We start from the raw sequence: 24,704 nt of genomic DNA on the forward strand, positions 1-24,704 counted from the left end.
TATCCACAGGATACCTAACTCTAGTAGACCTGCGCAAAGTGGGTTCACTCCCAGGTGCTCTCAAAACATCCCTGGTCTTCCTTACTCCAGGTGTAACAATAGAAGGAATACCCAACTCATCATCAATGCTCTGTTCTGAGCCACTGGATTCACCATCCACATAAGAGTGACCTGCATTCACATCAAACATGGGCTAATCAACCTTCTCTTTTCCTTTTCGTGATACCTGCGTACCACTATCTGCATTGCTTTGAGAAGATTCTCCTGATCTCAATCTGCCTGTCCATGGCGAGGAATGTGAACCACTGCTAGAGGACGCTCCAGGTCCACTAATATTTTGTGACTGCTGCTGTGAATTTTGTGCAGCATTACCATTTTGTGCATCTACATCATCAATCACATTTACTGGTTTATACCAGCTACTCATCTCATCAAAAACAACATCTCTGCTCACTGTAAACTTACGAGTAGACGGGTTATAGCATCTATACCCTTTTTGCTGCAGAGAGTAACCAATAAAGATGCACTTCTCAGCTTTTGGATCCAACTTGGATCTCAACTCATCTGGCACATGTACATAGGCAATGCAACCAAAAATTTTCAAATGAGAAATATCTGGTTTCCTACCAGTATACCTCTCCTCTGGAGTCATTCCATGTATTGCTGCTGTGGGAGTCCTGTTCATTATGTAGACTGCTGTAGCAACTGCTTCAGCCCAATAAAAATCTGGCAAGTCTTTTTCATTGAGCATGGCACGAGATACCTCTCCAATATGCCTATTTTTCCTTTCTGCAATTCCATTTTGTTGTGGGATATAACTGCATGAATATTGCTGCTTTATGCCATGCTCCTGCAGGAACCTTGCAAACTCATTTGAGAGGTACTCTCCCCCTCCATCTGACCTTAGGCATTTTACTTGCAGGCCTGTTTCTTTTTCAACCATAGCTTTAAGAGTTTTGAAATGCCCAAAAACTTCACTTTTCTTTTTCATAAAATACACCCAAACTTTTCTGCTGTAGTCATCAATAAAACTAACAAAATAATGACAGCCTCCAAGAGATGCAGCTTTAGTTGTCCACACATCAGAGTGGATTAATTCCAATGGCTTCTCACTCTCTTGAACATGTCTAGGAAATGGTTTCCTTGCCTGTTTTCCAAACTGACAGGCTTCACATACCTTATGCATTTCTGCAACCTTGAATTTCGGCAAACCTGCAACAATATTTTGGGCTTGCATTGATTTAAGTCGTTGTACATTAACATGACCAATGCGTTTATGCCAGATATCAATATCTGCAACTACACCGGTCCCATGTGCAAACATTGCTACACTCAATTCAGACAAGTCTGCATCCAATGTAAACATTCTGCCCTTCTTCTTTCCTTTTGCTATCAAGCGACCTTTATTTTTCATATCCTCAACAAAGCATCCATGAGGATTAAATCTGACCTGCAAGCCCTGTTCAACCATTTGACCAACAGAAACCAGATTCTTGGTGATATTCGGGACATGAAATACATCGGAGAGGTATTTCTTTTTCCCATCCTGCATAGACAAGGGAATTTTTCCAATCTGCACAATAGGATGTGCAGTATCATCACCAGTCTCCACAAATCCTGGTTTTTCCATTTTCCTTGCATCCTCCATCCATTCTGCATGACCTGTCATGTGGTTTGATGCACCTGAGTCAACATACCATACATCATTGCTTTCTTCTGCACTTGTCACAGAATTGTTCATGTGCTGCACCATGAACAAATGCTCATTTCTGTCATCACCCTGTCTGCTAGAAGATGCATAATTCCCTTGTTGTAGTTTTCCATTCATGATGTCATTCTGCTTTTTATAGCAGTCTTTAGCCATATGACCCATTTTACCACAGTAGTAGCATTCAACATTACTGTTTGCATTTTGACCTCTTTGCCATCCACCACGACCTCTTTGGCTCCCCCTGCCTCTAGAGTTACCACGTCCTCCTCCATAGGACTGGTTTTCTTGAGTTTGCTGCATATTCTGATTTCTACCACGGCCTCCAAATCGGCCTCCTCTACCTTTGCCTCTACCTCTTCCAGCATTTGAGTAGAATACAGCTTCTTTTGAAGTTCCTCCTGAAGAAGATGCACCACCATTTCTCTGTTCCTCAGAAATTAGAAGAGTAATCAACTCCTCAAAATCAGAAAATCTTTCACGAACTGAAATGGATGTCCGAAACTGTGCATAATCCTTTCCTAGACCATTCAAGGTCACGGAAACTAAATCATCATCTTCCACTGGCGACCCAATGGAAGCAAGTGCATCTGCAATCTTCTTCACCTTCATGTGGTAGTCGTTGATGCTCATACTTTCTCTTTGCACATTATGCAACTCTTGCTTGAGCTGCATTTTCCTGGCTTGCATATTTGTGCTGTACATTTTTGACAAAGTATCCCATGCCTCCTTTGGCGTACTTGCATCCTGAATATGCACAATCATAGAGCCTGAAATACTGATAGACAGCCAATACATAGCTTTCCTGGCTCTCTCATGCCATGTTTTGAATGCATGCATTTGCTGTTGATTGGGAACATCAGGAAGAACTGGTTCTTCTTCATTTCCTGCAACAAATTCCCAATATCCTTTTCCCATAAGGAAATTCGTCATTCTAAACTTCCATGCTTGGAAGTTGTTCTTGTCAAGCTTTTCAGTGACAATCTGTGAAAGAGAATCAGACGCCATTACAGAACACTGCAAAAAATTCTGTCACTGCAAAAAACACAGCTTCACCCTCACAAGAGCGAATCTGCAAAACTGGCGAAAGTGGTATTTGACCACACAGTCACTTCCTAGTGACGATTTTGCATAAACAGGCAACAGGGATGATTCTGTAACTCCCAATGTCTCTGCGCACAGGCATACAATGCAATTTCTACAGTAACTTTTCACCGACCTGTAGAATAGTGGTTGCACAGCATAAAACTGGGCCTTTTCCTGAGTGCGTGCAGAAAACTTCCGCCTCCAAAACAGGCCCCGAAATGGCCTCAAATCAAAAAAACAGGGTCGCCAAGACCTAAAGCTCTTTCCCGCAGCATATACTACCCTCTTGCTTCACCGCGAAGGGCGTCTCAACCTGAGACAATGCACTCCTGCAATTTTCGGCTGTGCTACCTGTAGAGATCTGCTCCCAAAACAGAAAATGAAAGCAACACTGCTCCTCTTACCAGAACACCGCGAGCTTGGCTTGCTTTCTTGAGCTCCTTACCATGAACAAGGCTCTGATACCATGTCAAGATTGTGGGAGAGAAGGAAGGAGTCTCACTTGTAGCTTTCTTGCTTGCACAATGGGGGAAGACACACAAGGGTGGAGGCTGAAAACAGTTTTCCTCTTCTTAGTTGTGTAAGCCAAAAGAACTCAAGTACAAAGAAATAGAAGAACCCTCTATATGGGTCTCAAACCAAACTCAACTAACTAAGGTGGCATACTAACTGAGCCACGAACTAGAGTAGATAAGGATAGCTATCATGTAGCTATTATTCAGGGGCGGTGTACCAATCGCATCTGCAACTGACAAGTCGGTGACATAAATACACAATGGTCACCCTGGCGTATCACGAGTGGAGCTCGATATCTCAACATTCCATGGTCCCTCACCCTCACACTCCCTATCTCAAGCACAAGTACAAGCACAAGCAAGAACAAGAAGAAGAAGAAGAAGAAGGGAGCTAGTTTTGGCCATACACATGAATGAGCTTCTTCATTCACTTTTTTCCTTTTTATACATGCTCTACTCCTCCTTGGGCATCCATCCCTTTTTTACATGGCCGACCATTTTAGCCTAGGTCCTCTTTCCTTATTCCTTCCTATTTACATAGTTCCTTCACCCATGCTCGCCTACATTTACAAATTGTATAGAAGGGATCATGCTGTTCTTTTGCAAAATAAATTGCAATGTGTCTATATTCTAGCACTTTCCTTGCTAGAATATTTGGTGCACTCTTTATTGTGTGATTCCTCTACATTTGAGGCTTTTCTTGCATTTTTTCCAAGCTTAACTTTCTCTTTTATTTTTCTCACTTTGGGGCAGTCTTCCATTTTTCACTTTTTTGAGGCTTTTCTGTCTTGAACTTCCAAAGGTGGTGTAACAAAACACATCACTCTTTTCCTTCATAAAGTATGCCGAAAGTTTCCTGGAGAAGTCATCAATGAATGTAAAAAAAATACTATTGCCACCAAGAGATACATTCTAGGTAGCTTCCCAAACATATATATGCACAACATCAAGTACATTCTTGCATCTCTATCATGCAAAAACGATTTCCTTGGTTGCTTCCCAAATTGATATACTTCACAAACTTTACGTAATTTTGTAACTCTAAATGTAAGCAAATATGTAAACAATCCTTGGGTAACATTAATTTCAGCCTTTGCAAATTACATGTCTAATATATTTGTGCCATATTTCAATGTCTGCAACCAACCACATATTTGTCTTTAGCATACATAGCAGCATTTATAGCAACAATTCCACCATATCCAAGCTAAACATGCTGCCAACTCTACTTCCTTTTGCAATCAACCTATCCTTATTATTAAAGTCTTCAAAAAAAAACCTTGGCATTAAATCTAACCTACAACCCTTGTCTCTACATAACCTAGACTTTGTAAATCATGCATCTCTCCAAACCATTCAACATGGCTAGTCATATGATTAAATGCACTTGAACCAACATACCATACATCATCACATGCCCCCTTTCCTATAATAGCATTCATCATATGCTACATGATAGAGAAATACTCACTTTTGTTATCCTTTTGTCTTGAAGATGATGCATAATTTCCTTACTATAACTTTTTCCTAAATGTCATCCTTCTTATCAAAACAATGGGTTGCAATATGACTTCTCCTTCCATAGTAATTGCAAGAAATATCAAAATTACTAGAACCTCTATTGCACCATCTATCTCTTCCTCTAGAGCTTCCCTTGCCTCTAGAATTACCACAATCTCTCAAAATCTACATGTCATTGAATTGTTAATTTAACATATTTTTTTGGTGACCACTAGCACAACAACCCATACCATAGCCTCTTGAAGAGGATCTACCATGTCCTCGTCCTAAACTTGAGTAAAATGCTTGGACTTGTTCACCACTTCTTTTAGATGATTCACCCTGTACATTGATCTCTTCAGTGACATTATGTCTCTTCAATGATTATGTAAGAGACCAACTCATCAAAATCTGCAAACTACTTCCATACATACACAAAAGTAACAAAAGATCTCAAAATCTTCTCATTATTAAGGCCACCCAAAGTAGATGAAACCAAATCATCATCAAGGCATTTATTATATGTCATGGCATAGTATTATTAGTGCTTGCAAAATAACCAATACATTACCTTTTTGTCTTTTGTATTCCATTTTTTCCATATCTTTAATTCTTCTACATTCCCAAGCTTACTTAGCTCTAGTTCTTTTTCTTCACTTGAAACAAACTCATAGAGGCCTCTTCCAATAGGAAATTTGTTGTATGGAAATCCTATGATGGTTAATTGTTCTTGTCTAGCTTCTTAATGGTGGGATTTCCACCATTCTCACTCATTGTGAAAAAATTGATTACTAGACAACAAGCAAGTCTTTTACTTGAATCTTTCATAAAATATTCCTAGTAATAAATCAAGCTATCTTTTTCACTATTTTCTCAATAATAAATATAATTTTTAATTTGTTTACATATAAACCTTGTGTTTTCTTCTTTAAAAACACCTCAAAACTTACAAATTTGAAATTTGTGACATGTACAATGGAGAACATTTGACATAGTCAAAATTACAAAATCTCATGAAACTATTATCTATAGTACGATGGAGCTAAAATGGGGCCCGAGATTGCCTCAAATTAGCCAAAAACATAGTGAGAAAGCCCTTAAGGACCAACCTACAAAATATATGTCGTTATGCTTGCATACCAAATCTCACAGCAATATGAGATTTATGATCTACTATGCTTTCAATGCCTCCACATGCACTATCCAAGGAAAATAGAGAGAGAATGGCATAGCTTCTTGCTTACTGCTTGCTTGCTTAAATCCATGCCCTTCTCCTGTAGAAAGATGTGTGAGAGAGCGAGAGAGAGAGATAGGGCCAACATAGAGCAAATAGCTCTCAGTGAGATTCATCATTATTATATATCACTCCAAAAAACCAAAGTATATCTAACTTAGGTCTAAGTGATTAGTAAATATCCATTAACTAACTCTGGTTAAGTCAACTACTAAATTATTAAAGATACACACATGATAGACAACTACACACACAGTTCTCATGTCGATAGGTAGTAGTAGGTAAATTGAGCTTGCATATCTCAAAACTCCCCCTCAAGCTCAAGTCACTTCATGTATCCCAAGTAATGATCTAAAATGAGTGAACTTATCTTTACCAAGTGATTTGGTAAAGATGTCTACCACTTGGTCTTTAGTCTTCACATGAATGAGGTCTATTCTACCTTAAGTACCATTTTCCTAATGAAATGGTAATGTACCTCTATGTGATTCGACATGGTTTGATAAACTGGATTACTTTCCAAGATCACACTCCTCATGTTATCACAATACAACTTGATTGGTTTGTCCACACAAATCTCCAAGCTATCCATTAACTTAACCAATGAAGTAGCCTCACATGTAGTTAATATTGCACGCATGTATTTCACTTTTGTACTCGAGAGAGCCATAATAGGTTTTGTTTTACTACTCCAGCTGACCATGCTACTTCCAAGACCAAATGCATATCCACTAGTTGATCTTTTCTCATACATACAACCAGCCCAATGTGCATCACTATAACATGGAAGCTCAACAAGCTTACTATACTCATAGAATAGCCCATAAGACATTGTACCCTTCACATATCTCAAGATCCATCTCTCACAGCATCTAGGCGAGGTTTCCTTGGTTGTTGCATAAACTGGATGATCAAACCAATTGTGTAACTCAAGTTTGTTCTAGTGATAGTCAAATAGATTAGAGACTGCCAACCATCTGTCTACACATAGTCACATTCTCTCTCACATTTCTTGTATCAATAGTCAGCTTTACATTCTACTCTAGTGGTGTGTCCATGGGTTTCTAGTCCAACATGCCATACTTCTCCAATATATTATGTGCATACTATTTTTGAAGCATCCAGATTCCATGAGGTGTACACAAAATCCCTAAGAAAATTTTCAACTCTCCCAAGTCTATAATCTTAAATTCTTTTTGCAACATGGATTTTATGTCATCAATGCCCTGCATGTCATCACATGTGATTACCAAATCATCTACATAGAGTACCAAAATAGGTTATCTTATCTCTATTTTCCTGGTAAATAGGTCACGATTAGCTTTGCCTAGCTAAAATCCAAGTGTTTGGAAGTAGGAAGTAATCTTAGCATTCCATGCCCATGGGGCTTACTTTAAGCCATACAATACTTTCTTCAATCTACGTACATATGATGGACAGTTGGGACACACATAGCCCTCTAATTGATGCATATAAACCTCTTCCATAAAATCACCATTCAAGAATGCATTTCTAATGCCCATCCGATAAAGATTCCATTCAATGGATGTATCCAATGCAATAACAAACCCTATAGTTTCCATCTTAGCAACCGCGCTAAAGGTTTCCTCATAACCCAACCCATACTACTGGGCATATCCTTCCACAACCAATCTAGCTTTATACCTTTCTAGTGAGGCATTAGACTTACATTTTATCTTATAGATCCACTTTCTCTCAGGAAACTCAACCAAGTCCCATGTTCTATTTTTTACCAAAGCCTCATATTCAACATCCATAGCCTTGCACCAATTTTCATTCTTAACTGCTTCTACAAAAAATGAAGTCTCTTTGTTTTTCTGCACTTCTGTCATGTATGCATAATTTTTCACTAAGTAACCACTAAAGGTAAGCCTATCCATGTGTTTCTTTTCTTTTTGCAATCTTTGCAACAAAGGTGAACTAGATTCCACTCTCTCTTGAGGTGGTATGTATCTCTACTTAACTCTAGGTCTAACCACTATACGTATGCCAAACTCACTATCTAGACTCTGAAAAGAGTCATATCTTGAATTCAATGGACCTGTAGCATCACAAAAAACCTTCTCTTTTTCTTTATCTCTCCCCCTCACTAATATATCCATGTCAATGGATGGAGTCCCATGGCTCCATAGCCTTTCTGTCCAAGGACTTACACAGCCAGATGCATCCTGAGTATGTCCACTAGTAGACATAGTTTCTCACTATCCATTTTTAGCATATGAGCCCTGCAAAGTGTCATCATATACTCTGCAGCACTTGCTTAGCACCATAGCAAGATGATAACTCATTAAACATGACATCACAACTTAGCAATATCTCTCAAGTAGTCCAAACAATGTACTTCTATACCTTTATTTCCTATGAATATCCAAGGAAAACACACTTCATTGCTTTAGGGTCAAGTTTCTTCCCTTTGTCATTTGGAACATGAACATAGGCTATACTAACAAATACTTTCATATGTCAAATGTTAGGCTTGTAGCCATGTATTTGCTCATAAGGTGTCTTTTCATGTATTCCTGTTGTAGGTGTTCTATTAATAACATGGACAACCACAAGTGCTACTTTAGCCCAATAAGACAAAGGCATGTCCTTCACATTCAACATGGCCCTAGCTACCTCCATAATCACCCTATTCTTCTTTTTAGCCACTCCATTCTGCTGAGGAGTATAGCTACAAGTTATCTTCCTCTTGATCCCATGCTTTGCTAAGTATCTGTCAAACTCCTTTGACAAATACTCAGCATCATACCATAAGTATGAGACATAAAAATTAAGCTATTTTTCAACATGATATTTCAAATCCATAAATTTGTGCAAAACCTAATCCTTATGCTTTAGGATGTATATCCATGTGTAGTCATCCACAAGGTCACATAGTATCTGGACCCACCAACAAGTGATGCACAAGTCCCTAGACATCTAAGTGCACAAGCTGTAAAGGCATGCTACTATTTCCTGCATTCTTGGCAAATGGAAACTTGGCTTGTTTCCCAAACTAACATGTTGAGAAAACATGTCCCAAATTAGCATATTTAAACCTTGGTAGCCATGTAACAAGATCTTTATGCTGCATATTTTTTGTCTCATATACTTGACCCATCATGAGAAAATATAGCAACATTTGATTCACAAATATTTGCATCTACATAAACATCCTACCATGTCTCTGGCCTTTAGCAACCAATCTACATCCTTTGCCATACTCCTCTATGAAGCAACCATCTCTATTAAATCATATCTGCAGGTTTTGCTCAACCATTTGACCAACAATTATAATAGATTATCGGTGATTGATAGAACATGCAACACATTATGCAATTGCTTTTTCTTTCCATCAGCCATAACCATAGTAACAATCGCTATGTGTGTTATGTCATGCTAAGAATCATCTCCACTACATACATAGCCATTAGCACCTATTTTCAGCTCATCAAACCACTTGCCATGTGGTGTCATGTGATTTGAGGCACCATAATATATATGCCAGACATCATTAAACTTTTCTTGCTACTTCCCATTGTTGTGTATGTAAGTTATAGCAAATAGTCTTTCACTAATCTCAGGCTTTGGATGAGTAGAATATGCATTGTGACCCTTGTAATGTGTTCACTTGTCCACTTGTGGGACACGTCTTAGCAGCCCATTGGGAGGGGAGTCTAGAAAGCGCCACCTAGCACTCGCAAGGAATGTCACAGGGTTTGTGATCTAGGTCTTCCCAAGTCTACCCCGAAGCGGAAGTATCCGGCCGTTCCCACTTACGACCAACCTGAAGTCAGGGTTTCTTTCCTATCAGCCAAGTCTCTAGGAAGTAGCTAGCGTCGAGCTCCAGATGAACCACTTTGTGTAGGAACAACAGAGTCGAAGTGGATTTATGCTACACTTGGTTCATGGAGAATGGGAAACAAGAGGGATGCGAAGCTCAACCTCTCTGCCCCTTAAGGCATAGGCCCATTCTGCTCCCTCAAATAGCATAAATCGAGATTCTAACTCTAGTGACTCTAGGTCTTCACAGTTTCTTTATTACGTCTTTTGAGAAAAGTTCCCAGCTAACCAGGACCACCCTTCCGTAGGATGGACCCAAGTCACGTCCACCGCACTTTCCTCGATAGCTTTAGTTATCTAATTAGATCCTACTACATTTATGTGTGACATTTAAAATCAACTTCATTAATTAAGCCTTTTAGGGCACAGAGTTCATTCATGTAATTTACAACACATACACAGAAACAAAATAAGCAGTCATTTTATCAAATAAGTTCCTTAACTTATCTTTAAGTTAATCTTTGTCTCCTGCCCATACAGGAGAATTATGTATCCCTTCTGTCCAACAGAAGTACCCAGTCCAAATCTCATGGCACCGAAATTTCCATCCTTTATCTAGAATAGGATCTTCCAACGTCCTAGACGTTGGCCTTTTCACCACTCAACCATCGGCCTATGAATCGAGCAGTGCCCTCTCAGGATAATCCGCGATGTGATCTTGGAGATGATCCACGCGTGCAAATATCCTTCCTTAATTAATCCAATTAAAATTCAAGCACAATCAAAGCAATCAACCCTAATATCATATTCTAGAAAAACATTCCTTTATTCCCATGGCCACTTGTCATTACAGACCCTTGCCATGCATTTGCCATCAACACAAGCCTTGGAATATCTATCCAAATCACAATGCAACAATCCCTTGATTGAAAGAAAAACATTTAGGGTGTTGTTTAATCAACCAACAAAACTAATTGTATTTTTCCCAAACAATACAATAATAGACACGACAATAATTCCATCGCATATTCGCTCTCCCCCTTGGGGCCAAAGAGTAGAATTTACTTAATATTCCCTCCTTTAGCCTAAGGCATATGCTAAAGGTTCCAATACTATACATGACATAAGTCCTATCATTCCAATGCAAATTAATCAATCTAGCAAGAGCATTCATGCCTCTTCTTTAAGTGACAATTATCTTTTAGCATTTCCCTACTATGCAACATTTTTTCTTGGCTTTATCTTCCTTTTTCCTAAGGCAAGGAGTCGCAGGTCATCGATGTAAAGTTTACATAATCTCTCCCATGTATGTACCGTGTATATGCATTTGCAAACTTTAAATAATATTATCCTCGGTAAAGATTAATCAAAGACTCATCGATGCTCAATACTTTAGTGTCCCATATGTTGCTTATGCTATGCATGGATTCATCACATAACAACTAGGTGCAACTTAACTCCCTTTGATACAAGCACTTCACAAACTTCATCTTTGAATATTTGAGATGCGATTTATCCTTTTCAATTACCTATTCTAGCACCACAAGGTACGGAGCCTAATGTATCTCTTGCGAGCATTAAAACAAGCATCTATCAATTTGAAAATACATTACTTATGACCGGTACCGCAATTGGATTGATAGTGATGCCTTCGCCCAAAGCTCTGTTTTGCTGGTTGTAGGATTGTTATCCGCACGTGACATTCTTCGCTTGGAGGCCATCGTCCGCAAGTAGACTCAAGAGATTAAGAAGGGAGAATAGATTCAAGATGGGAGAGCGAAAGAGAATATGGTTAAATCAATGATCGAGAAAGAGGAAAATTGTGTAGCCTCTCGGGGTAACTCTTCTCTCTCTCTCTCTCTCTCTCTCTCTCTCTCTCTCTCTCTCTCTCTCTCTCTCTCTCTCTCTCTCTCTCTCTCTCTCTCTCTCTCTCTCAAGCTCTCTCTCACAATCTCTTGGAGGGGTATACTCTCTCTCTCCCTCTCTCTTGTAGCCTTTCGGGGTCTCCTTATGCTCTCTTGTGCCTCCCCATGCCTCATATTTATAATGAATTAGAGAGGAGGGGATAAGTCTGAGAACAAGAGTGGAGGGGCTCTTAGAAGACTCAGTGATCTGATGCTCAGATCATAAATCTGATGGTTGCATTGGCTCCAAAAGGGGGGTAAAACCCCAAGACACTTGATTAGAAATCTCTTAGTTCACTCCTTCTTTTCTTTGTTCGAAGTGTTGTCTACTACCTGTTGACTACGATCGCGGCACGCATGATTTTGCCAATCACTTTTCTTTATTTCTCTTTTTATAAAATCTCCAAAACTAACTAAAACATCACTTGTCTTTTCTTTTAAATGACTTTTAGTTCTATCTTTTAAGGATAATATCCTAAAATATAATAGTTTTTTTCCCCCCCCCAAGAATCTAATATTTTTGGACCATTCAAACTATACACATTAATACTAGTGATTAATATGGCTCATAAGTCCCATTCACATTGTACTTTTCATGAAGGGTGGCTATGGTCCTTATCAATCTGAGAAAAATGTCAGATTCATGACTCGATTTTTTAAAATATATTTTTAATTGAATGAAAATTATTAGCTATTAATGCTAGTTAGTTTTTACCTTAGTTAGTCTTTAGTTAGTAATCTTACTAGCTTATTAATTGACTAACTAACTTTCGAACTGACCAACTAACTTTTATTGCGTGGAAATATTACAACCCTACTGTTGTCTACCTTTCTGATTAGCATATTTATCCAGCACTCTTTTACAATGTGTCCATTATTGCCACAATAATGGTAATCTTTATCCTTGTTTGCATTTTCATGAGTAGATTGAGTGTGCCAGGATCCTCTACCCCTAGATTGAGATCTTCCCCTCCACAAGAGTATCCACCATCTCTACCAACAAATCCCTGCTAACTCTCCGCATGCTAAGATACATGGTGCTTGGTTACCCTACCATGACTAGAACCTCTACCACAATCAATTACAATGGCCTTCGCTGATTAGAGTAAAAGGTTGCATCTTTGTTTTTAGAGCTACTTGAGCTGGTAGTCAAACCCAATTTCACTTCTTCATGGATAAGCAAGGATACCAATTCATTAAAGTTAGGCATTTTAGCCCTAACTTAACATATCAAAGGACTTGTATTCAAGCCCTAGACCATTTAGGGTCACAACCACCAAATTCTCATCATCTACCTCATTCCTAATGCATGCTAAGATCCACAATAGTCTTTATCTCAATCGCATATTCTTGAATGGACCGTCCTTTCCTATCCATCGTGTTAAACTTCTACTTTAGTTGTATTTTTCTAGCATTAGTGGTTGTACCATAGTATCTCATCAAAATATCTCATGCATCCCTTGGTGAGCTACAATTCATTATTTGCATAACCATAGCATCGTAAATACATAGGGATAGCCAATGTGGTACCCTTCGAGATCTCTCAGTCAATGCTCAATGTGCCCTAAGTTGATCAAGAGTTGTATTTTTTGAAGAGTTTGTGCTCAACCTCCGCACCTATAACCAAGTCCCAATAACCCTTGCCTATGAGTAAGTTTTCCACCCTGAACTTCCAGATAGCATAGTTGTTATTATCGAGTTTCTCGCCCACTATTTGAGTTATGTTATTAGTCCTATTAGCATTTTCTATCTTTGCATTCTTATGTATTCAATGTAGTCTTTAGCAGTTTTACTGAGTCACCAGACAGTGCCTCTAACTCCCTACAAACTAGGTGAGCCAATCACTAAGCAGGTGTTTGCTAGACACTGCTTATGTAAGACAATTTCTATCCACATATTTGTGACAATAAATTGATTGTAGAAACTAGGGTATTTTTAGCTTGCAAATATGGCAAAAACATCCCGAAATAGGTATCATACCATTCATGGGTAAAAGCATTCCAATTAGGTTGCGTTAACTACCCACTAGAAATGTAGGCATGCTTTAACATTCAATGATAGATCAAAATCTATAATAAACAGCAATCGATTGCAATACCATCAAAAAGACACTTAGATACTCACATACATCCAGTGTTGGCCCTAAAATCATGTGGTAGTGTTTCAGCATGATATCTTTAATGTGACCTACTAATTTAAAGCAATGAAGTACATTCTATTATAGACTTTGTTTTAGTCTTCACTTGCAAAATATATTCCTTAACTATAGCTCAATAGCTTCCAACCTTTCCAAAGCATACAACCAAGATGCCAAACTCTATTGGTGTGATGTGCATATAGGCCATCAATCAAGTGTGGGCTATCAATATTCATGACAGCTTGCAGAGTTTTTTCGATCTATAAATGCACTTTAATACCTAAAATTTAGGCTCCTATTCATGCCCAAATACATGAGGTTGAAGGTATAAACAATGCCAAGCCACCAAGTGAACCATCTACCCAAAGTAGAACAAAAAGAAGCTTGACTTGTTAGCAATGACGCTACCCAAACAAGTACAACCTCATAGTGATCTACTCTAGATTTAATGCTACTAGTTACCTACTGTAACTAAGCACAATCAGTGTGGAATACACTCTTGCAATAATCAAAACACTTGTCAAGTTCTAAGCCTCAATAGGGATACTCAACCAAGGTGCTAATGCTACAAATCTAATGTGTCATGAAGAAATCAATGCTTGTTGTGCTGCTTAGTGTTGCCCATTTCTTACTGCCTAAAACAGGCATAGTTTCCAGTATTCACATAGATGTCTAGGAGGTGAGTACTTACTATTTTCACAACCTTACTAATGAGCATTCTCACTAATATGCAAACTAAAACAATGAGCTTCAAGTCAACCATCCCTCCTATGCCATTCACCTTTGCCAGGATATCTAGTAGTCATTCTTGCCTCATTTGCATCAAACAAAAACAAGCACTATCCTTTCAGCTTCATGTTTTTTCAGCCACTCCTCTTCTTTAATCAAATGCTCACTTTAAGAGCTTGAACATGTGCCAAATAACCTAACAACTAAGCCTCAATGGGCTCTTACACTGATAGGACTCATATCTCTCTAATATATACAACTTGAAGTATACATCACGGATGCCATTACTCTATTGCAAAGATTTTAATTCCACCTTCTAACTCTGTACTCCACCTACTACTCTTTATTGAGCTTCCAAGCTTCTCATGCTCCCATTGCTTCATGGGGTCATGGGGGTTCATGGCTTTGATACCATTTAGAAAGATGAGAGAGAGATCATGGCAACCAAGAGCAAACAGCTCTCAATGAGATTCATCATTATTATGCATCGCTCCAAAAAACCAAAGTACATCTAACTTAGGTCTAAGCGACTAGTGATTGGCCACTAGCTAACTTTGGTTATGTCAGCTACGAGCTTATTAAAGATACACACATGACAGGCAACTACATGTACACATATCATGTCGATAGGTAGTAGGTAGATTGATCTTGCATATCTCAACATCTCCTTTACTTTAGCCTTTTAAACTAGCCTCTCTCAATAGCACCACTTTGATACCTTGTCACAAATCTCGTTGTCGAAGGAGTTTTTGTCAAAAGGTTGAGACCACTAGGGATCAGAGGTAGAAGAAAGTAGAGATAGGAGATGGAAGAGAAGATAAAGAATGCACAAGAGGTAAACACAATAATGACAAAGCACAATGAATCAAATCAATATGTATTGACAAAACCTGAAATTCTTTGTCTGGCACTACGCAGAAGCACTCTCCAGGCATTAGATCTCTTGGAGCTCTCTCGTAGAACAAAAACGTAGATTGGAAATAACAGCTCCTTCTTTGTTGCTCGAAAACCAAATCTGATGGCTCCATTGGCTCTGGAAGTGGGGTAAAACTGTAGGACATCTGAACACGGATCTCCCTGATCACTCCTTCCTCTTCCAGTTCAAATTGCATTTTTTAGCCTGTCAACATCGATTGCGACATGCGCAATTTCGTCAATCTATCTTTTTTATGAAAATCCCATAACTGGCTGAAAAAAGCAACTTGCTTTTTTGCATGCCATCCTAATCTAGAAACTTTTCTAACTTTTTGGATTTTTACAATAAATAATATCAAAAATAGAATCAAGTTATCCAAAAATCTAGTATTTTTGGATAATCCATGCCATGGACACTAGCACTAATGACTCAGATCACATTGACTCTCTACATTAATAAGAAAGTCGGATGATGATGCATTCCATGCTTTTTCACACTATGTCTACATAACATCATGACATCCATCCCCGTTGAACCTGCACATCCTCCAATATGTGCCAAAATCCTAATGATCACCAGATTCTGAGTCCTCATCCTCTGCAACCATATCCTTTCCTTCTTCATCTTCTTGGCTAGCCCTTGTATCATGGCTACTGTTTTCTTCCAATTATAGCAACTCATAGGCAATAGATTCCCGCCTCTTGAATAATTTGATTATTTTCCCTACTACCGGAAGTTTTATGGTTGTCCCATCCAGTTCATTTAATGCATAAGTAGCATTATCAAACACATGTCTTACCACATAGGGTCCAAACCATCTTTTGGAAACTTTGCGCATGGCACTATGTTGGTTGTCTAAACTGCTATCATAAACCAATACCCAATCCCCATCTTGTATGGTTCTTGGTCTCAATCTATGTCTTTTTTCAAATAGTTTCTTGTTATGTATCCTTGCTACCCTTAACTTTGCAATTGCTGCCTCTATGACTTCTGACTTTCTTTCCAATTTTCTAATGTGTAAGGCCAATAACTCCTCTCGATTCAACTCCTCCTCCCAAGGTAGCATACTCCATGTGACTGTCATCTCTTCTATCAGCATGATAGGTTTTTGACCATACATCAATTCTTCATGCATATATCCTGTAACGGCACTATGAGTTGTTATGTCAGCCCACAAAGCGTAAGGGAGCAATCGTGGCCACTCTTTTACCTTCTCTCCACATGCTTTTGCCAATGCCTTCACAATAGGTGGATGACCTCTTTCACTTTTTTTATTTCCTCAGGGCAAGCTTTATCCCCAACCGTGCAAAGAAATCATGAGCTTCATCTACATCCAACTCACCCCTATCTACAGTAATTTTTCCCACACAGCCATACCTACAAAAGATCTCTTCTAAGAGAAAAGTACACATAGCATTTTTTGTCTTAGTACGTAAAGCTCTCCCTTCCACTTGATTTGTCAAGTTTTCACGGGCAAGCACAAGATAACTCATTTGCCAAAGACCAAATCCACTGCCCACTTAAAATGAAGAGACAATGGATATATGGGTTGCAATCCATCCTGATGTCTCACAGATAAATACATTTGACATGTCATACATACATGTTTCCACAAAGTGGGCAACATCCTTATACATACCCTGCCACCAATATATTTCTTTGATCTTTGCAAAAATACCCCAAACACCTCTATGACCAGCCCACAAGCTTTCATGAAATTCTTCCATAACATTTACTTGTGAAGCTTTGTCACCCAAAACTCGCAATAGCATACCTTGTTTCTTTTTAGCATGTTTCCATAAGTATCCATCTTTTAAGAAAAACCCATAGGCTTTCCTCTTAATGTTTTTAAACTCCTCATCTGCCATTCATCTCTCTTTGTTAATGTACTGAGGTATTGACCAATTCTCAGCCACTCTCCTGCATGTTTGTCTTCCAGAAACACTTCTACACAAGATGCAAAACAGCTAAAGTGTCTTCTCTTTGTTGTCCAAGCTTCTGTTAATGCTATAGCAACACCTCACATTGCTAAATTTACTCTTACAACATCATTTTCAACCGCAAGAAAGTCATCTTCTTCCTCCTCATCCATCATCCCATCTTCATTCTCATAGCATGCTCAAGATAGCATGTCTGCCACCACCACTGGGTTATCTCTTCCTGCAATATGTTGAAATTTAGGGTTCAAAGATTTAATGTATGCAATCCACCAGAGCATAGCAATGTCCGGGGTAGCACAACTACAAACCAGTTTCCTCTTCAAATTGCAGCAATGTACTAGTGGTATTACCAAGAAATTGACGCTTCCTCTTAATTACAAGAACCCATCATGAAATTCTCGCTTGGTGATGCCAAGCACCTCTCCCAATGTGAATTTCACCCAACTATTTAAGATACATTCTTCAAGAACCTTCTTAAGATCTGTGGTTATCTCAATGTCAGATTGCAACTTATATCCTGGCTGCTTGCCCTTCCTTTCGCTCTCTTGTTTGCTATCCTGTTTTTGCTCCTAACTGACCTCTTCCATAACATGCTTGGGAGGTGGCTGATTTGTAGCTTTAGACTAATCCACACTTCTTCTTGTCACTCTTTTAGATGTCCCTGCAATATCTTCATCTCTCTTTCGTTTTTCTTCCACAAGTACATCTGTGTTTTATACTTTTTTTAAATATGCATACACTGAATATGCATCTACGGGTGATTCCCAACTAGTATGCCGTGAATGTCTTGCCCTGCATGAGACATTTCACTATCACTGGCCTTTCTCTTTTTAGTTGCATATAAAGCATGTGTCCATATTTCAGCCTTTGGACCCAACCATCACTTGGTCATGCATTCTATCGAACTGCAGACCAAAAGTAGAAGCATGTACCACCTTATAAGCATTTCGAACAGTCAAGTCTTCCAACAACTTCTGCATACCTCCCTTTCCAAAATTCAAAGCAAGAGGCAATCCCATTTCTTGTGCATGGATCTTGCCATCTTTCCAAAAGATGAGCTGTCTTGCCAATGCCTCCTAATAGGCAACACAATCCTTTCCCTCATGCTGCAAACTATCACACCACATACATCTTTTTCCTGGCTTAGGGGCTACTGCTCGTCCCTTTTTCTCTTGCCCTTTTTCATCCAATTTTGCAACCTTGAATTGAAGATCCCGCATGCCTTTGACTAACATCTTCCCTAACCGAGGGAACAATAGCAGGCACAACCATAGGGTTAGCCACAGAAATAGGTGGCTTACTAGATACATCAATTGTCTTGCCTATAATAACAGTGGGCAAGCTAGAGACATGCAATCTTTCTCTTCTTCTATGCTTCTTCACAAGTGCAGTAACAGCTTCCTTGACATGTCTTCACTCTGTTTCAAGAATTGTCTCTGTAGTCTAATCCTCCAACAAATCATCAAGCTTCTCTTGAAGCTCAGGATCAGCTGCATGTAGAAACAGCTCAATTTTCTGACCTGCAAGAGCTTGCTGTTCTGCAAGATCCAACTGCTCAAATCAACTTTCAAATTCTATTAACAATTTTGTAGCCACAAGACTCTTATTGGGTTGTAAAACCCACTCCTGAAAAGTCTCGCGTGTAATTAAACTAGTATCTTCAATGTAAAATTCTTCCCTGAGTGTCTTCTTGAAAGCTACCCAGTCAACATCCTACAAGTATAATAATGTAATCCATGCTTTCAGTTCATGTATAATAACACGTACAAAATACCGGCTCCATGTGAGTTGAGCCACTTCAAGGAATTCTATCTTTTGAGCATAGATATGTACATATGTAGATACATTCCTGCCATTGAATAACTTCACCTCATGCTCAACTGCTTGCAAAGCATTCATCACAACACTTTCTGTTTAAGCAAAAGCTTGCATCACTTGTTATTGTTGTTGTACTTGCATAAGCATATTCATATTTTGCACCAACTGTTGTTAAAAAACATCACTAGAGATTGTGTTCAAAGGTTCTCACATCTTGTCTATCCTTCTTTTGACGACCTTTCACGTTGGATTCACCAATGTCGAAGGGGTTTTTGTCAAAAGGTCGGGTTCACCAATGTCGGAGGGGTAGAGAAGATAAAGAATACACAAGAGGTAAACACAATAATGACAAAGCACAATGAATCAAATCAATATGTATTGATAGAACCTGAAATCCTTTGTTTGGCACTACTCAAAAGCACTCTCCAGGCATTAGATCTTCTGGAGCTCTCTTGTAGAACAAAAACGTGGATCAGAAATAACAGCTCCTTCTCTCTGCTGATCGGAACCCAAATCAGATGGCTTCGTTGGCTCCAGAAGGGGGGTAAAACTCTAGGGCACCTGGTCACAGATCTCCCATATCACTCCTTCCTCTTCCAGTTCAAACTATAGTTTTTAGCCTGTCAACAATGATCGCGACGCACGCTTTTGTCAATCTGTCTTTTCTATGAAAATCCCATAACTGGCTGAAAAAAGTAACTTGCTTTTTTGCATGCCATCCTCATCTAGAAGCTTTTCTAACTTTTTGGATTTTTACAATAAATAATATCAAAAATAGACTAAAATTATCCAAAAATCTAGTATTTATGGATAATCCATGCCACGGACACTAGCACTAATGACTCAGATCACATTGACTCTCTACATTAATAAGAAAGTTGGATGATGATGCATTCCAAACTTTTTCACACTGTGTCCACATAGCATCACGATAACGTGGTGGGCGGACTTGCTTGAGTTGATGCATCCAACACATGATAAACCCAAGAGGAAGCTCACTCAAGAACACAATAACAAATATGGAGGCCAATACATTTTCTTGTTGGTTTTTCTTCCTTCTTCCTCTTACAATGCAATGTAAACAAAGTATAGATAAGCTACAACATAAAGGAAAGTGGCTTACTAAGTCAAGTAGTGCATAATTGTAAACCGATTGGCACTATAAGTATACTATTGTAGGTAGATGTAACTAATCAAATATAGTACGTGATAAGTTGTGTCCATGTGAAGAGTATAATGATCACTAACGTGCTAAGTGTAGATGTGTGAACTTATCTAACTAGGTATTCCATCATCAATGCCTTCACATTTTGAGCGTGCCATCTCAACAGAAGTCTTGCTCTTCGTAAGAGTTCATAATTAAACCCATGGAATCATCCTTCAATAAGCCTTGTGAATTTTTCAACACCATTTATTAGAATGAATTATTTGCCAAGTATAGGAAAGGAGGGAAGATATGCCTGAGTGAGTGCCTCAATAGCCTTTGGGATGTCCTTTTTATTCTCTTCTTAAATCATATTTACATGTTTTTTTTTTTTGGCTATGTTAAGCTCCTTTATCATAGCCTTCTGCTCCTCAAGGAGTAATAACTTCTCAATACTTATAGCTAGTTGCTTAACATCTTCAATTCTCTTGTAGTTGAGTGATGATATGTGAAGTCTAATTGGGTAGGTGGCTCTCCCTAGTAGGATAAGAAGCACACTAATCCAAAATAGAATTCATAAAACCCACGTCTATTTACAAAATTAACTATGTTATGTTGGTCTACAATCTTTAGGAAGCTTGTATAGCCTTCTCTTACAATCCTCCTCTGATTGTTGACTCATCCTCAATATGGAGGGTAAATAAGAGTCTTGGACCCTATAACCAATTGTATAATATCCATCATTTTCTTAAAGCTCTAAAACTCCTCTTGGAAGCTTAGCTAGGTTTGTTAGCTCTTCTTGCTAGGCCAAGCTACACACGAACTTTCACAACATTCACACTTCTATTTATAGAATGAACAATCCAATGTTACTTTGCAACCGTCAAGAAGTTTATTGAGCTTTTTATTTACGATGCTCCTTTGTTTGTTGACCCTTCCTTGGCATGAATCATGGATGAAAGTCTTGGACTCTAGGACAACATTTTCAATCTCATATTTTTCCTTAACGCTCTACAATTTCTCTTGGAAGCATAACATTAAAAAGATGGCATATCATGTGTTGAATTGTGCATTAATAATTTTCCTAGTATTGTCAAATAAGTTTGCTTAGGTTATCAAGGAAGAGAAAGAACTTCTCATCTAGGGATTCCCTTCCAGTAATAATTTCCTCTCAAATCTTCTTTGCCAAGGTCCTCTGAGGCTTCTTCATCAACTCGTATTTCCCCTCCAATTGTTTGGATGTTCTGGGGGCAACCTATAATTGAATACTTAAAATGAGAGAACCATCAAAGAATAGAGTGAATTAGCATGATCTAAAAACTAATCTAAACCCTATCACACCCAAGGAGGTATTTGGTATAATTCTAAACAATGCATGTTAAAAATACAACAAGCACCTTAAGTAGAAAACATCATAATTTTGACAATGCAACTAAAGCATATTTGTATTTGTAGATATCTATGGCATTAATTCCTCGGAGAAAAATATAGTTATTTGAACTAACATGCTAATTTTTAATAAATATTGACGTACATATTCTTAAAATAAAAGATAGTTTGTCGAGCCAAAATTTGAGATGTAAGGCAAAAGCAAGTAGAAATATGAAAAGGTTTCGTGCGGAGTTTGTCAATTAGGTCTTTGATCATTTTGAGGCTACAGAGGAGTTAAAAGGCCATTTCATTCATTTTGAGTAGAAACAAGATACCACTCTAACTTGGGAGTTAAAGTTATGGTCTTTTTTAAAGACCCTATGACACTCACATGATCAATCTGGACAAAACAAGCCAACTCATCAAAGATGTTCAAATTAGCATCCTCTCACATGATTGCCACCACTGTCTAAGGATTCTGTGTAATGCAAGCCTATCCATCGGGGTAGGATAGCCCTAGAAACTTACAACTATTGAGTCAGGGTCCATGATAAAGAGGAGCACTGGGAGATTGATTTTATGTGAGGATCTATTATGATGATTGAAGTATCTTATGTATCTTCATAACTCAAGCATTTATAGGTAGATTGATATTCCAACTCTTCTATGAATGGAAATCCCAATGTGGCAAAAATGTGCATCCAATCCTGCTCATCCTCAAGAGAGGGAAGACCTCTGGCCAATGGTCGAGAGGTTGGAGGGTCGTTAGAATCTCCACACGTAAGAGTATAGAGAGCGCATACAAGTCAATTGTTGGTGAGGCTTTCCAAGATTCCATCTCGATGCGAATTGCGTCCTTTCAATTTCCTAAGAAGACAAGACCGTCGCCCTAATTCTCGATGAGATGCGCATTGTGCATCCATGGTCAACCAAGCAGTAGTTCATAGTCCACGCCTTTCATAACAACAAATTTAACCTTGAAGTGTACTCCCATGATCTTAACCAGGTCAATCTCTTAAATCTCCCATCCATCTAAGTTTAAACCCGTTTACAATGGTTAGATTAAGATGTTGTAGTTCAATCAACAAATTTTCCTAGGCTTGGAGTACGTCTTGATTAACTATGCTCGAGTGTCAATGATTCCTTGCCAAATAACTATGCTCGCACATACTCGAGTGTCAATGATTCCTTGCCAAATAGTTTCGCTGAGACTCTCCATAGTGTGTTGCTTGTCTCCTTCCCAAAACATGTTAACCCACCCGAGAAGCACTTAGGGTTGGGGGATATGGAATACAGTAAGATCTTGCAAGATTCATTCCTTCAATCCAATATGTTAATCCTTGCCAAATCAACAAGCTACCTTTGGGTAGATATTGGGAAGTGATGGTAACTGTTGCGGATACAAGACGTTTCAATGGTTTGGTTTTGTAGATAAAGAGCCTACACACCACACATTCGCAAAGCTCTGCAGATTGGCAAGCATCGGTAAATTAATCTGCCACTTGGTACTTTGAACGTGTTTGCCTCGAGCCTTGTGGTTCTTTCAGCACCGGAAAGGGAGCAGACAGTAAACGGGGTTTCCATCGTCAGAAATTCGGCGTTGCAAGAGCCCCCTCTGGCTAGCGAGAGGGGCCGCTCCAAAAATATGGAAACGCTGCTTTGCTGTGCTGGGCACACGGTATTCTTTAGTAAAAGGCGAAAGAATAGTTCGCTCTGTGCCCCACACGCAGCTTCCTGGTCTGAAATGTGTGCTCGGGGGAGCCTTTCTACCACCGCACCACACCTCCATGGCCTTGGCCCGCATGTGGGATGTCCAAGGAACGTACGGTGCGATAGGCACATCACCTAGCGTAAGATGGCCGTGTTCCAATGTTGATGCTTGAAACCACATCTACATAGCCATTGTCCTCGTCATCACAAGTATGTATCGATGTTGTGAGATGTCAAAGGTATGCCTCTCTATCATAGCCCTTCAATTGCAAGGTCTACCTCAGGAACTAGAGACTTTGGCAAGGGAGCCAAGCATTTCCTCTTCTACACGAGGAAACTTTTACAAAGAATAGAGTTTTGGAATATTGCCAAAGCTTCCATTTCCCTTGGTACACAACCACTTAACCTCTTGGGCTGCTAGGGAGGTTGTGGGGCACTTTGGGGATACTGGTTTCAGCTTCGTTTGCAAATGTAGTGGCTAGTTCAAATGTATGAAGCCCCTGAATTAACTAGCCAACATTGACCATAGTAGATGGATGAGGTATCTTGCAAAACATCAAGAGAAGAAGTAGTAAGTATGGAATCATCATCAAAATCAACCTGCCCGACATTAATCTCTTCAATCTTCACATTGGACTTGCTAGGGATACTGAGGGAGGGCTCTACTTATCATAAACATTACGAATCTTATCCCGTAACTCCCAAGCAGTCTCCCCATCAAAGATAACATTATAGTAGACCTACTTAGAGAGTGACAAAATGATTGTAGATTTACATAACTCGTCCAATTCAACCTAATCATCTACATCAATGCATTCAGGCCTGACACCCTCATGTCTCTATCACTTAATTTGCAATTTCTACACTAGAACCTACCAAATTTGTACCTTCGTGTAGCTGAAATTGGTGCCATCCAGCTTGTGAACGTTGAAGATAGCACAATCATTCGATCCACCAGCCATAATGGAGTAACGTTAAAGCACTATCCAAGCCAAACTGGCTTATGTAAATGATAGCGATTCAGTTTAAAAGCACAGCCAAGATAGTGTCTAATAGAGAAAAAACTACAAAGAGTAGGGCTATCCACACTAACAACCAATGAATGACAATCAAGTCGAAGCATCTGCCCTCATAAATGATGCATAAACCTATAATTACAGCAAACTAAAATAATCAAAGCAATAAACCCAAAGCCGAGTGTGAGCA

At 38.9% G+C, this 24,704-nt stretch overlaps 1 pseudogene; it reads right to left on the reverse strand.

Annotated features, from left to right (window-relative positions):
• Positions 1-23,408: 23,408 nt before the first annotated feature.
• LOC148016142 (U5 spliceosomal RNA) lies at positions 23,409-23,520 on the reverse strand (annotated as a pseudogene).
• Positions 23,521-24,704: the final 1,184 nt, after the last annotated feature.

The sequence above is a fragment of the Lygodium microphyllum genome, chromosome 23 (assembly GCF_053477565.2).
Source record: "Lygodium microphyllum isolate KBCC chromosome 23, Lygodium_microphyllum_v1.1.10, whole genome shotgun sequence".
Lineage (NCBI taxonomy): Eukaryota > Viridiplantae > Streptophyta > Polypodiopsida > Schizaeales > Lygodiaceae > Lygodium > Lygodium microphyllum.